This window comes from Aptenodytes patagonicus, chromosome 2 (assembly GCF_965638725.1).
Source record: "Aptenodytes patagonicus chromosome 2, bAptPat1.pri.cur, whole genome shotgun sequence".
Taxonomy (NCBI): domain Eukaryota; kingdom Metazoa; phylum Chordata; class Aves; order Sphenisciformes; family Spheniscidae; genus Aptenodytes; species Aptenodytes patagonicus.
This window is the reverse complement of record NC_134950.1, coordinates 122,873,912-122,884,156: the sequence shown is the minus strand read 5'-3', so window position 1 is coordinate 122,884,156 and position 10,245 is coordinate 122,873,912. Positions and strand designations below refer to the sequence as shown.

General features: G+C 44.5%; 1 protein-coding gene across 2 annotated transcripts in view; it reads left to right on the top strand.

Moving 5' to 3' along the window:
- The first annotated feature begins 7,421 nt into the window (after positions 1–7,421).
- FYCO1 (FYVE and coiled-coil domain autophagy adaptor 1) overlaps positions 7,422–10,245 on the top strand; it is a 53,340-nt gene continuing 50,516 nt past the window's right edge. For both annotated transcript variants that reach the window (XM_076331043.1, XM_076331040.1), the window contains exon 1: positions 7,422–7,638. The gene's annotated coding sequence lies outside the window, so the exon portion shown is untranslated. The remainder of the gene's footprint in view (positions 7,639–10,245) is intronic.

Here is a 10,245-nt window from a genome sequence, read left to right as displayed (position 1 = left end):
GTTGGTCAGGCACTACTTTTTCTTGATAAATCTGTGCTGGCTGTTCCCAAACATTTTTGTTCTGCATCTGTATGGTAATGGCTTCCAGGAGGATTTGCTCCACCATCTTCCAGGGCACAGGGGTGAGATGGACCAGCCTATAGTTCCCTGGATTGTCCTTCTTGCCTTTTTTGAAAACAGGCATGACCTTTGCCTTTTTCAAATCATCAGGGACCTCCCCTGATCACCATGGCCTTCAGATGCAATAGATAGCACCTTGCAATGGTGTTGGGCAATGCCCTCAGCACAATTACATTCATCCTGCGCAGTCCCGCAGACAACTTTATGTCCAATCTACTTAAGTAGTCCCAAAGCAATTCTCCTCTGCCATGGGCAGTACCCCTCTCTTCAAACTCTGCTACTAGGCACAGAGACCTGTAAGGCACTTGGAGCTATATGCATTGTCAAGAGGAAATATGTTGGTGTAGCTTCCATCTTTGTTTATACACATATGTTATTAAATATCTATATTGCTAAAGCCACAGGATATGCCCAGTGCAGGTCTGGGGATGGGCAGCCTGTGCATCTCTTTCCTTCTGGCAACTCCAGATGCTTGGAAAATACAGGCTGCTCTGGGTAAAACATAATGCTCAGGGGACCTTGAATCTTTAATTTCAATCAATCAATCAACTATTATGTGGTCTGAGCAAATGTAGAACTGAGAGAAAGAAGTTTGTGAAGTGAAAAAGGAGAAATTAATTGCTTTTGGAAACCACAGTCTATTTGGGGGAGGGGAGCAGTGTCAGATTGAGTGGTCGCAGTATTACAACTGTTGTACAGTGCCAGGCGTGCCTTTACGCAGGATGGCACCTCTAACCCTAATTGCAAGTTACAGTTAAATGGACATGCTCTTACTGCTTTAAGTCTGTATTAAGTTCCACCCAGTGGGAATGAGAGAACAACCAGCTTCTCCTGCAAGCACTTAGCTGGATTGGGCCCCTCTCCCTACCCGTCTTTTCAGCAGGTCAACACAAAACTGAGCATCACTGCCATAGCCTGTCAGAGCTCCCACCTTCTGTGCAGCTGTTTGAACCTGTACTAGTCAATGATCTGCCAGTAGGGAAAACCCTCACTGGTAAGGGGTAAGGCAGGTAATCAAATTAATCCTTTCCACCACTAATGGAAACTGTCTTAAATAAAATAAGCAAACTTAAAATCCACACATTTAAGAAAGCATCCTGCTCCTACTAAAATCAATGATAATTTTGCTTCTGATCATAATGAGAGCAAAGTCGAACTCCAGATTCATGAACAGGTGCAGTGCACTGGACAAAGCACAGCATACACTACTTATTGCCAGAAGTGTTTCGATCGGGAATCAAGATACCTCCATCTATAACTCAATAGTTTGAAAACACCACCAGTGTTACTAAAATCATAAATAAAATTCTATTTTATCTTCTCCTTACAGTTACTCAGCAGTTTGAAATGCTCTTACTCATCCAGTGTTTAAATAGGAAGGCCCTGTGTTAAATGGAGAGAAGTTTGACTGATATTTGCTGTACTGATCAGATGCCTACATGTTCTTCAGGAAGCAATACTAAAGCAAGCACAAAATTTAGAAAGGAAAATAATGCGAGTTAGCTGTCAGTCAAAATGAGAACAGACAGTAAGAAGTACCAGTAAAGATGACCTATGAAGACCAGTTGTATATCATCATAAAGGAGGAACAAACACAACAGTACTTCACTTACAGCATAGAGCTGTTCTTGAGATGAACTCACTCACTCCTAAGCATGCTGAATGTTGAAAGTGAGCTTCAAGTCCATTTATTGACATAAGAAACCCTATCCACATTTAAAATACGAAGAACACTGAAGCCATCTCACAGCAATCACCCACGGGAAGGGACTGCCGCTAGCAGTCTTTCTCTGCATCTCACCTTCTTCATGTAAGAGTGTGACAGTGGTGAAAGATTAGAGAACCCAGTAAGGTTAGCCACACAGAAAACAACCTTGGGTTTGCAAACACAATGATTAGTAATTTCTTACTTTATTTGCAAACCTGGCATCTGGAATGGAATAACTATACAGGTTGGGGTGGGGCAGCTGCCTGGGAAGGAGCTCTGCAGAGAAGGATCTGGGGGTCTTGAACATAAGCCAGCAAGCACACTCACAGCAAAGGAGGCCAACCACATCCTGGGCTGTATTACCAAGAGTGTAGCCGGCAGGTCCAGAGAAGTGATCCTTCCTCTGTGTTTAGCACTTGTGAGGCTTCATCTGGAGTAGAGGTGTCCACTTTTGAGCTCCTCAGTACATGGAAGTCATGGACATACTGGAGGGAGTCCAGCGGAGGCCTTCAAGCCAGTCAGGGGTTAGAGAACATGATGGATGCGGGGAGGTTGAGGAAGCTGGATTCATATGGCCTTAGGAAGAGAAGGCTCAGGGAAGAGCAGACTGCATCTGCAACTGCCTGACTGGAGGATACAGAGAAGATGGAGCCAGACTCTTCTCGGAGGTGCACAGCAGTGGGACGAGAAGCAACGGACACAAGCTGGAACATAGGATATTCCAATTAGGCGTAAGTATTTGTTTTTTTACAAGGGTAGTCAAATACTGGAACAGGGACTCAGAGAGGTGGTTCAAGAGTTGACTGGACCTTGAGCAACTTCATGTGATTAGACCTGCTTTGAGCAGGGGTTTGGAGTAGAGACCTCCGGACGTCCCTTCAAATCTATACTCTATGATTTTTACAATTTGTTGCCGGAGCAACATTAAACCAAGTAAATGTTGCCAAAAGATTGTTTTAGAGCAGAATTCAGCTGAATAACACAGTCCTCCAAGAGAACTGAACTCAAAACTGAAAAGTTAGGTTTTGATGTCCAAAGCCTTCACTGACCTGTGCAATGAACATGAACTAGTGATCCCTAGTTGAAATTATGCCTGTTAAAAAAATGGCGTTACTTAAAAAGGTCTTGTTTTGCTTTTGTATGGAGGTATGGAAATGGCAAGAAATACAGTTCCTGGAAAGATTCATTCATGGAGACATAAACCAGAAATTCCTGCCATGTATGGGACCAGTATGTTTTATTGCAAAGTTTCAATAGGTACCATTCGCAAGGGAGAAGTTTGAAAGGAAGCCAGCCCCTTCTGGCAGATCACAGGCATTTTCAGATAGAAGTTTTAGGCTCGGTAAATGTTCAATATATACGTATCTTTGGTTTTATATCAGAAGAGCAGTGTAAGACTGAAGATCCTGGCTGGAGTGAAGCAAATAACCGAGAATGACAGAGAAAAGTGCAGGAAGTGGAGAACTCTCTCCATATTCAGGAACTGCTGAGATGCCAAGTCAGAAATATTTTTTAGTTTGTTTCATTCCTCCAAACAATGCTGCTTTCTGAGGTCAAGTTCTGTTTCTTGATGGCAATATCCTTCCAGCCATCTTAACCAGCTCTTAATCTCCACAGCCTTAGCATGCTCTTTATCCACGTGCCACACATCTATATGTATACAAAAGACTCTGGTTCATTTAAACTGCACAGTCCAGAGTCTGTGTCCTGGCTCTCCCATATCATTGCTGGTTTAGTTGAACCAGCACTGAATCAGCTCAAAATCTTGATACCTACTTTGTCCGCACAGGAGTGAAATGCAGCCAGTTCTGAGCAGCGATAGCTCCTAACCCTGATGTGCGCAGGTGGAAGTCAGTCTCAGAAGCTGACCTGATATAAGCAGAATATTCTTCCAAGCCCCTCAGCCACCTTGTCTAAAATGCCAAATTTGCTTCTAGAGGTTTTCCAGAGCTTTGCTGGTTCTTTTTATGTTGCCTGCTTCCAGCTTTATACCTAATGACAATTATTTGTCCACCTATTCAAAACAGAATGCAAACAAATGCAAAAAGTGCTTCCAAAGCTTTCTCCCCGCAGCCACAGAAAGTCTCTGATGATGAACAGCAGCCTGTTGTTCAGTCTAGCTACAATGGTATGTTAATCCACTGAGGGTGACCAGGGAAACTGGGAGTTTGCTACTCTCAAAATACCTCAAGTGCCTAGTGGAAGCAAAACCCTCCCCAGTTATTACACAACATCAATTAACTCTTTAAAAAATTAAAAGAAAATATTTAGCACATGTTACAATAATGTCAGACAGATGGAAAGAACATATCCTATGGACACGTACTCAGAGACCACTATGAAATATTCGCAGAATCCAATAGCCACAGGATACTTTTTTTTCTGTTTTTTGGTAGCCCAATTAAGAGGGTTTAGTAAAGACCTGCTCTAGTCAATGAGGCACCAAAGTGTTGTCAGCATGAGATGATTGATGACAGTGTATAATTTTACTTTATGACGAGCTAGACAGTGTGAATATAAATTGACTTGCCTGAATGGAGGAAACTCTTCCCACACAAAAATAGAGCACATTTATGCATCACAATTAAAACTAAAGGATTCTATATTTATTTGCAAACTTTGTACAGAAATGGCTTCTAGTGCCACCAAAATGCAAAAAAACCCCCAACCCCAAACCAAGCCACATTCAAACTGTATTGTCAGAATCACTCTAGAAGAACTGCAGCTAGCATTACATTTAACTTCTGATGTCAGAAGTTGATTTCAGCCCTTAAATATTTACCTTGGCCTACATTTTAGCCATATGGAACAGAACCTAAAGAATAGAGCATGATCCTTTAATGATCCTTAATACATGTTAAGTAGCAATTTAGTAGTTTTAGTTGATTGAGTTGGGTACCTCTATGGAATATATTTACGATTGCAAGGGTAACATTCCACCAACTAGTGAAAAGATTTTTCCCAACAAAGGCTTTCCTTTTGCTGGGATGCTGATATTGCCTTTCCTGGGCTAGTACAATTGACAATAATTCCCATCCAGCTTATCATAGTTTATGAAGAAGCCAGTCAATAAATTTTATCAGAATAAAAATAAAGAAAAGCAACACAAATGGAACAGATAATGCATTTTTTTTTTCTAGGCAGCTTCCAAAAAGCAAAAATCTTGAACCTCTTTTGTTGCTAAGAAATGAAAAATACAGAAAATTCTAAGGAAGTGTTGGTCATCGACAGACCTAGTTGGAAACAGCATGTTTTTCTTTGAAGAAATTGATGTCTCTATAAACAGGCAATAATTCAGTAATTAATGTCAATTACTAAATATTTCTGAAAGTAGCTTGTCACTACATAATTAAAAGGAGGAACAATCCATTCTACTTGATTATTTTTGAGTGAGAAGTGAAACTGCACAAAGACTTTTTGAAAATATATAAACCCCCTCTATTGCAGTGAAATTATCTGGGATTTGATTTATCATTATTTGCAACTGATGACCCTGAGGTTACTTTTGGAAGACACCCAGTTGTCTACAGATCAATGGAAAACAAACATTTGTTTTCAGCAGATGCTCCTGGCCCTGGACTGCATGATGCAGCAAAGCGTGCCAAGAGAAGTCAGCTTGAAGGCTGCTTCCGAACTGTCTAAGACATCCCATTGTTTTTCATGAGTCATGTGCCCACAACATGCTTAGCCCTATAACCTGCACTTCTGAGGACATTAAAATGCTTTTGAGCTATTCAAAACCATACATTAGATGAAGATTATTCACCAAAACTTAAGGTCACTTAGTCATCCTTAAGTTGAGGATGAAAAAAATGAGGATGATGGAGACATGTCGGTGACTACATGCTACATGTATTTCCTCAGAGTCTTGAAAATATGATGCTTTGATCTTATGGCTGCCTAAGCTGAAGTTTATGACACTAATATAGTCACAAGCATTGTGGCAAGAACTGATGACAAACCATTTGGTCACAAGTTTTATTTAAAATCATTTATTTACCAAGGCAATGTGGAAACAAGCAAAGGAACTTAGTTTTCAAGTACACTTCAAATACAAAACCAGCATCGCCTATTTCAGACACTGTGAAAGAAATGTTCTTTCGGAGTATCATACGCCTTATGGAAGGGTTAAAATCTGAAAAGGAAGAGTGGAAACAGCTTGCTTGTAGAAGGAGCCTGGTTCCAGCTGGGAGATGGTGTAGGAGTATTAGGAACCCCATGCCCTGCGCAACCCCCTGCACCCCGCCTTAGGAAGTGACCTCTTGTTCCAGTTTCACACCCGCTTTCTCCCAGTCTCTTACCGTACATGGCCTTTATTAATCCCTACCTACGCCTGTCAGCTGTGGGAAGAGGATTTTCCTTTCGTCAACTGACACGGACAGAAAGGGGAAATCTGCCGTGTACTAGATTTATCGAGCCCGACTTTCATATTCACTTCAGTTGTCTCTGCAAAGAGCTTGATGAACTGATGCATAAAAACAAAACCAAACAAAAACCCCATACTGAACTGTCCTAAAAGTGACAGTCGGTACTATATTACGAAGTTAAACTTCTTGACAGGTGACCTTGCTTGAGCGTACCAGAAACACACACCCCTGAGAGGAAACCGCCCCAACCCTGCAGCTGTAGGTGAAGCGGCAATTTTTCCCGCAAATCCATTTTTAAACTCTCTGTTTTCACGCCCCACCGCCTCCCCGCTCGGCCAGGCCCTCCCCGCCCCGCTGAGGGGACAGCCGCCGCCGGGCCCGGCCGGGAGCCCATAGCAGCGCACCCAGCCACCGCCCCGGGGGTGGGGAGGCACCTCCAGCGGCCTCACGGGAGTTGTAGTCGGCGGGGAGCGGCGAACGGCGCCGGAGCCTCACCTCGGGCCGCCCCGGCGCAACATGGCGGCAGCCGCGCAGGTAACACGCGACACCCCCCTCACACCCCCTTGAGGGAGCGTGGTGGGCGGCGGGGCCGATGGGGGAGAGGCGGCGGCTGCCGTCGGAGAGAGGGAGGGGGGGAAGTAACTTCAACGGCTTCCACTTGTTGCAGCTCCGAGCTCGGCTCCGAGGGGAGGAGCCCCGGCGGGGACGGAGGGGGGGAAGAGATCTGCTCCGCGGCCCCTCAGCGCCGGGGCGGCCTTGGGGGGAGCCTGGCTCGGCCCTGTGACGGGGTGAGCGCGGGCCCCGCAGGGCCACCTCAGCCCGCGGTGGGGTGACCGGCTCCGCACACACAGGCCCTGGGTGGCCTGGATGGTGGCCAGTGTTCGCCTTTGGGGGCTCTCCACCAGCTCCCCGTCCCTCAGGGCCAGCGCCTAGGCAAACAGTAGCCAGCATCCAGGCCCAGTCGCCTTAGGTGTCATCGTTTCCACCTAGTGAGTGATGATTTTAGGCCGACATAAACACTGCCCTTTGTTTTCTCCCCTGTCATCCACCCCTGAACAAACCCTCCGAGTCCTCCCCACTGGTCACGGCAGCTGCTGGAGGAGCAGAGTTATCCGGGGCCCTGCTAGAAACCAAATACCCGCCTATGTCCATGCCCTCACCCGTAATAAAGTGCTGATAGGCAAATATTTGCCACGGCCCTAATCCCACTTGGCCTTGTGTCGGCAAATCTCCGGCAGACGGACAGGGAGAGTTTTGCTGGCACGCGGGGCGGCTGGGTCTGTCTCCAGAGCAGATGCTGGGTTTGCAGCCGGCCCTCCTCCAGCTTATGTTGATCCTGGTAATCCAGAGGGAGCAAGGAAAAAAACAAAAGTGAGGCTTTAACGAAATGGTCGTCCGACGCCTTTGGGCTCTGGATTCTTCTCGGGCAGAGGTCCTGCGGTGGTGAGTTGGGCTGCGGAGGGGCTGTGCTGTGTTTTGGAGGCTGGTAAATTTGTTGCTGCTGCAGCTGCCTGTTTAGGAGCTCAGGGCCCTGGTGTTTTCTGCCCGGGTCATTGCACCCAGTCTCCTGCTGATTTTTGCCTGTCCAAGGGTTTACTTGGCGTGTGGAGTTGGTCAGCTGTAGGTGTCATGTTCTGGGTTCAGCCTCTTACTTGAAACTGAGTTACTTTTCAAGTGTAAACAAAGAGGGAGGAGTACCAGGCCTTTGCCTCTTTATGCTGAAGAGTGAAAGTGGGTGTTTGATTTTCTCCAACTCTGACTTCATGCACCCATGGAGGCAGGCTGGGATTAAACTTTCAGGGTACAACATGGACACTGTCTTGTCAGCAACATGTTGACATGTTCTCTGTTGGTGTTTTTCTTATTTTTGGTTCTGAGATGATGTTGCAGGACATGCAGCAGAGGAGATAAACTGCCTTGCAGTAGTGCGTTTTATGTTTTCCAGATATTATTGTGCACAAGGCAATTTCCTGAAGTCTTCTAATGATCCTCATGGGAGTGCTTGAATTTAAAAAATGTTCCAGATGTTCCAAACAGTGTTTCCAAACACTCACATTTAGAAGACTGCACTGCAGTTAAAAAGTTGTATCTAAGATACTATGGTGGAAAACAAATGACAGCCAATTTTGCTCTTCTTGTTGTAATACGTATATTTGACAGCATTTGTTGTGAACATGGTTTCACTACTTCTGAAGAGCCAGTTAGCTAGTTAGTTATGGAGCCTGATTTTGATGTATAAAGGAGCCTCTTATGTACACCATCTGATAACAGTGAAAGGGTGTATTGTATTTGCAGTCCCTCTGTCCGCTGCTAGAGGGTTACATAAAAGGAATAGGAATTCGTACTAACATCCTGGAGGCCAGCGTCCTCTAAGACTTGGTCGGTGGGGGATCAAGACCTAAAGGAACAACTAGGGAGAGAAAACTATTCAAAATGTAAAGAAAAGTATGTGTAAAATTGCAGAAATTATCTGGTGGACTCAAGGAAAAGTAGTGCTGAAAATTGTTTTTAACTCAGATTGTTATTGTTTTTCTCAGTTGATCACATTTAAAAATTAACAATTGCCTATTTGTCAAATAAACACTGAACCCTTCTGGTATTCTTTAGATGTTGAGGTTATTAAACTGAAGGGAACTGTAAAAGCCCTAAGTGTTTTTATTGTTACCCATTATTATTTTTATTTATTTATATTACTATGTTTTTATTTCTGTTTAGTTTTGCCAATGCAAGGAAACTTTTTAGCAGCTTGTATCTAATCTAGTTCATATTTTCATTTAGTAATTCCAGTTTGTCCAGGGAGTGGTGGCTGTTTGTGTCCAAAATTTCTATAATAGTAGTAATTTTAAATACTTTGCCCAAATGTATTCAGAAGAAGGCTTTACTGTTTGTAACGCTGGTAGAAGGAGCAGAACCTTTTATGTAGAGCATCTCAATCTCAGTGCTTGGAATAGCGCTGGGAAACTGTTGCTGCACAGGGCCTTGAGTCGTACACCCTTCCCTTTGATTTAATATTTTTGTCCATCACGGTATTCTGTGGGTGCTGATGGTATAATGATCTCAGCAAAGATATTTGTAAACAGTTAACCCCTGAGTGTGTCCACCATGACATTTAATTTACTGCTGGGGAGGAGGATGAGCACAGGAAAGGTCTTGCTACTGCTGCAAGCCAACTTAGGTTTTGAAAGTGAACAGATTGGATCAGGGTATCCCTGAATAACTGGGCTCACACCAAGCCTGCATCGTCTGTAAGCCTGTCTGTTCCCAACTGGCTCAGCGGTGGCTGTCTCATACAGGCTTCTCTTCCAAAGGCTTTTAAATCTTTGGGGTTTGTAACTCTGAAATTTCCCCTTCCCCCCAAATGGTGACCTTCACTGGAAAACCCATGAGAAAAGAGGGAGAGAGGAAATACTCCATACTTCCTGCTACAGAGGAAAGAAGACAAGAATTTTTGCTGTTGGTTCTGGGGTAGCATGATTCACTCAGTGGCCTGTCAGTTTGGGTTATCTCAGCGTGGCTTTTGCTTAATGTGCTTGCCTCGCCTCCTATTTGATCTACATGTGCATGGCCAAAACCTGTAATTTTCAGTGTTGCTTGTGGCTAGTTCACTGGGAACTACATATAGGCCAGGAGTTGCCCTAGGGAGCTACCGCGGCTGTTGGATGGATGGAGGACAGATGGAGTGCTACAGATGGGCAAGTCTCAACACTCACCTGCCAAACTTCCCAAAACCATTAGTTGGAGGCAGCCTTTTCAAGTACTTCTGAAACCTCGGCTTGGATGGACAGTGCAGAACGGTAGATATAGAGGTAAAAAATCCTGCTAAGGAAAGCCCCCATTCAGAGTTAGGATGTTGCTTTTAACTATCCCAAAGTCTCAGAGGTGGCTGAGATGCTTTAGTCAGGCCGAGCTTGCTGAGGAAGTTAACAAGGCTCAGAGACCAACTTTGGAGACCTGAAAAACATGAGATTTTTTGAAGACTCCAAGCTTGTACAATGAGCGAGTTGAGTGTCATGAATCACCAACGCTCCTTTGCAGCTGGAAGTCCTCTAG